Source organism: Mobula birostris, chromosome 13 (genome assembly GCF_030028105.1).
Source record: "Mobula birostris isolate sMobBir1 chromosome 13, sMobBir1.hap1, whole genome shotgun sequence".
Taxonomy (NCBI): Eukaryota; Metazoa; Chordata; class Chondrichthyes; order Myliobatiformes; family Myliobatidae; genus Mobula; species Mobula birostris.
The window spans coordinates 31,216,695-31,221,763 of record NC_092382.1 but is presented as its reverse complement, the minus strand read 5'-3'; the positions used below and the strand labels follow the sequence as shown (position 1 = coordinate 31,221,763).

The following is a 5,069-nucleotide window of genomic DNA, read 5'->3' as shown; positions in this document are numbered from 1 at the left end:
CGACCTGATCCTGTGCTTTAGCTTTCTCTGTTCTCTGTCGGAGTCAGAGAAACAGCAGGCAGCACGTTCCTGTCTGAGACGGTATATGTCTCTCAATGGTGGTGAACATGTTTCTGACCAAGGGCACTGTCTGGTACACTTCACACAAACAAGCTGAGGATGGCTGCTGGTAATCGGGAGTGGGAGATAAGGGTAAAGTGCGGTGAGCTGTGATTACAATTGGCGGTGAATCAGAGTGGAATGGCTGTTTTACTCTCAGTCAATCTCTTCAACCGATGGACGAAACTGAGGTAGAGAGTTGGGTCTGATGGTCATTGAAACAAAACCCCTTTGCTGGAGGACTGCCTCCAGCAATATACACCCTTCAGAACCATCACAATTTCCATTGTTTGCAGTTTCACAATTAATTCCTAAATTAATCACAAACGGTCTCGGCGGGGATTGCACTTGCCTGACGTAATCGGAATGTAAATATTTTTTTTAAATCTTTAGTTTTAAAGCTGTTGGAATCTGTCCCCGTGGAGTCGCTGAATGGTATTAAAACCCCAGGCATGCGCTGCATGAACATTTCATTCCGGGAGATCGCCTGTGGCACAGGAGGACAAATTACTGCACAGGGAAAATGTCTGCAATGTTGGACAGGTACTTGAGTGTGGATAAAATATTACGAGTGTTCATTGCCGTCATGGGAGGTCCTGGTGAGTGAGCAGAGCAATTCATGTTTGTTTATTCTGTGTGTTAACCGGCGTGAACCTGTTTATGATCACTTTCCAAGTTTCTAACTTAATGTTCAGTGCACCGTCAATGATCCGTCAATGGTATCGAACCTGTAAAAAGAACATTCTGAATGTTCATATTTAATGACAAAAGAAAGTACACCTCCGCCTCTCCCCTAACTCACGGGATCGACTCGAACGTTGCTCTTGCCTTTAATGGGACGTTGACCAGAGTGGTGCCAGTGCTCGGGACGGACATCTCTCCGCGCATGCGTGACTGGGAAAGTTTTACATTGGGGTGTTGACTGCTTATGAGTTATTCATCAGAGCGAACCCCTGGGCCTTTGGTGACACCTTGTTCTGAATTGCCCCAGTGCTGGAGACAAGCAGCTCTCCAGGGAGATCTGAATGGGATGGTTTGAGTGGCACCTTGTCTAGAGTTCTATCGGGGCTTTTGAAAGACAACTCTAAGGGGAAATGTGATTTAGAGCAGCGGTCCCCAACCACCGGGCCGCGGACCGAACCAGGCCGCAGAGCATGCGCTACCAGGCCGCGAGGAAACGATATGATTTGGCGATAGGAGTCAGCTGCACCTTTCCTCATTCCCTGTCACGCCCTGTTGAGCCATCACGCGCGCGTCGTCCATGTCAGCGCGGGAAGGAGATCGACTCCTCGAGCTTGCAAATGACGGCGGGCTGAAAAGTCTGTTTGACATAACATCTCTGCCGGCATTCTGGATCAAAGTCAAGGCTCCATATCCTGAGATAGCCGCGGAAGCACCGGAAACATTGCTTCCATTTCCAACATATCTCTGCGATGAATGTAACAAAAACTAAATTGCGGATTAGACTGAACATAAGGAACCCCATTCGAGTATCGCTGTCCCCCATCACCCCTCGATGGGACCGTCTTGTTGCAGGAAAACAAGCCCAGGGCTCCCACTGATTCCGCGGGTGCATTGCAATGATTTTATAAGTTCATACGGGGAAAATATGCGCTGTGTTTAATATCCAAACGTTACTTCAAATGTTATGATGCTATTGACTTATATAACCATATAACAATTACAGCACGGAAACAGGCCATCTCGGCCCTTCTAGTCCGTGCCGAATGCTACTCTCACCTCGCCCCACCGAACTGCACTCAGCCCATAACCTTCCATTTCTTTCCTGTCCATATACCTATTCAATTTATCTTCAAATGATAATATCGAACCTGCTTCTGACAATTGTACTGGAAGTTCGTCCAATACTTACTTCAAACTCCCCTGTCCTCCCCTGATCATTGACTTATCGCTATATTCATGCGAGGAAAATGCGCTGTGTGTTTAATATTAAATTCGTTAGATAAAGCCTTTTAGAAACGAAATTGAGTGTATTAGCCACTTATCACCCATATTCCGGTCGTGATTAACATCCACCTCCGAATAGAATCGCCAAAAACGATTTGCGGAAAAAATAATCAACAGGTGCACACATGCGCAAATTACACATGCGCACTGATGCCCGCGCAAGGCTTCATGGTCATTGTAGTCTTCACTGGGTAAACGCAACGTATTTGACCGGTACTCTTGTCCGTTGGCAACCATCCCGCCCCTCCGGTCGGCTGGTCCGTCGGTCCGCAAGAATATTGTCAACATGAAACCGGTCCGCACTGCAAAAAAGGTTGGGGACCCCTGCAGTACAAGGCGATAAATAGATTGCATTATTCAAAAGCAAGACTGAATCGCATCTTCCCATCCGTGTCTCCTGAATGCGACAAGTGCCGCTCTGCCGAGGGCTCACTAGCACATCTTTTCTGGTTTTGCCCTACATTATACAACTTTTGGACTGCAATCTTTGAGTGGGTCTCAAAAGTCTATTCCAGAGACATTCAGCCCAATCACGACCTCGCCATCTTTGGATGCTCTGCAGAGACTCTTGAGTTGCCGGGACATGCAGATTGCTCTGCATCTGGGAATGGTGGTGGCGAAGAAACTTATTCTTCTGAGCTGGAAGTCTGCTACTCCACCCACCTTCGCACACTGGCTCAAGCAGATGTTGTCTGTTATACAAATGGAAAGACTGCGTCCGCACAAACCCAATACACAGAATACATTTGAGAGAATATGGGGACCCTTATTGGCTCAGTGTCACATTACCTCACATACACAGTGACCTTGACCTGCATAGTCTCATGAGCGGGTGTGGTGCCTAACCGGATTCCTTCATTCACTTTACTGCACATTGCTTATGTAATCTTGTAAATTGTCTGGCAACCTTTTTGTTTTTTTTTTTTTTTTGGTTTTTGATTTGTTTTGTCTGTTCTCCGCCTGGCGCGGTATTTCCTTTGTATTGTTTTGTCTTCAATATATTTTGTCTTTGTAAAACTGAAAATTGTAGATAAAGTAATTTAAAAAAAACTTACCCCTGACATCTCCTCTGCACCTACTTCCAGCCACATGAGTGTTGGGTTTTCCAGAGGCCCGGTCAGTCAAGGTTAAATCAGTGAAACTGGCCCCATCGGAACTGGATCGCTGTTGTTCCCGACGATTACCCACATCTCGTCATATCTCCACAGTGGGGAAGGCAGGTCTGAGACAGTGTGACCCGTGCTTGGTGTTAGTTGAGCAGCTGTTCACCGCCTCTGGCGCTCATGGCCATTGGCGGAAACCCGAACCCGTGTCCATTCCCGGAGTATGTGTTCAATAATTCCCAGTGTCTGTTCTCTGTCTCTCTCCCTGCAGTGAACTTAGTGGCGATTGTGATCCTGTCCCGGGGAAAGTGTGGCCTCTCTACCTGTACCACCCGCTACCTGGTGGCCACGGCAGCGGCGGATCTACTGACCGTTGTCACCGAGGTCTTTGTGCGTCAAGTCATAAATTATTACTTTCCGTGGAATTTTTTGAACACTACCCCGATGTGCAGAGTTGTCGAGGTACTGAGGTTCACAGCCACATACTGTTCTGTCTGGTTCACCGTCATGTTCACTGTTGATCGCTTTGTCGCTATTTGCTGTCAGAAACTAAAAACAAAATATTGCACCGGGAAAACTGCGGCTGTGGTTCTAACAACAACCGCCGTGCTGTCCTTTCTGAAAAAATGTTCCCCGTTACTTCCTCTGGGAACCCAGAGAGATCATCGAGAATGTAACATGGTTCTGCAAGCTTATGGAATATACTTTCACTGACCCCGGGTGGGTAGTATACGATTAGCTTGATATAGTTTTGAATCCGTTCATTCGTTGTGATCCTGTTACTCAACGCTCTGACATTCAGGCACATTTTAGTGGCCAGTCGGGTCCGTAGGGGACTGAGAGGTCAGGGCAAAGGCGAGAATCGCAGTGACCCGGAGATGGAGAGCAGGAGGAGGTCTGTGATCTTACTCCTCGCCATCTCCGGAAGCTTCATCACCCTGTGGCTGACACTAGTTGTAAATTTCATGTATTATGAGATCAAAGGAATTGGATTCGATTTCAATGATTCTGAGGTGATCTTTCACAACGCCAGGATTTTGCTGAAGAATTTCAGCTGCTGCACGAGCACATTTATTTACGCTGTGACTCAGTCGAAATTCAGGGAGCAGGTGATCAGCGCGGTGAAATATTCGTTCAACTGGGTGCGACAGGTCATTAATAAAGCCGCGTCCTGAGCACAACCCAGATTCACCGCCCGATCCCGGGTGTTATTCCCGGGCGAACTGTCCCATCGACCGGCAGCTCCGGGAAATTAGTAACAACAGTGATGTGGACCGTAAAAATAGGAAATGAGGGGAAATAGAGGTAGGGAGACAGGGACGCGAGTGTGAGGGAGAGACGTGAGAGAGTGGCTGAATGAGGTGATGAAACGAGAGCGGTGCACGCGTGGGGTTGGGAGAACAGGAGAGATATTGTGTTTGTGTGTGTGTGTATATATGTATGTGCGCGCCTGTCTGTCTGTGTGTGCGTGTGTGTGCGTGTGTGTGTGTGTGTGTGTGTGTGTGTGTGTGTGTGTGTGTGTGTGAAAAAGAGCGGACTGTGGTTAGACCGGGAGGAATGTAGAAAAGATATTTAAGGATGTTGCTTGGACATTGGGGCTCTTTTATGGGGAGAGTTTGCCAGGATGGGTATTTATCTCTTGGATCTTCGAAGAGTGAGAGGCAACCAAATGGAAACGATTAAAGTTGCCATCGGTTCTGGGAAGCTGGACAATGAGAGTTCAGGTTCCCGCTGATATAGCTCCACTAGAGTGTCCCATCCTGTTGGTAAGTTCTACCCACAGTCACTGTGTGGCTGGAGGTGAGGGAGGGGAGGCAATTCACATGCATTTTCTTAGTTATGCTGTCAGTACTGTGGGCTGCAAGCGCGGGTACAAATTCTGGAATCAGAGCTCATTTA

General features: G+C 47.6%; 1 pseudogene; it reads left to right on the top strand.

Annotated features, from left to right (window-relative positions):
* The first annotated feature begins 622 nt into the window (after positions 1 to 622).
* On the top strand, positions 623 to 4,345 carry LOC140207876 (probable G-protein coupled receptor 139; annotated as a pseudogene).
* Positions 4,346 to 5,069: the final 724 nt, after the last annotated feature.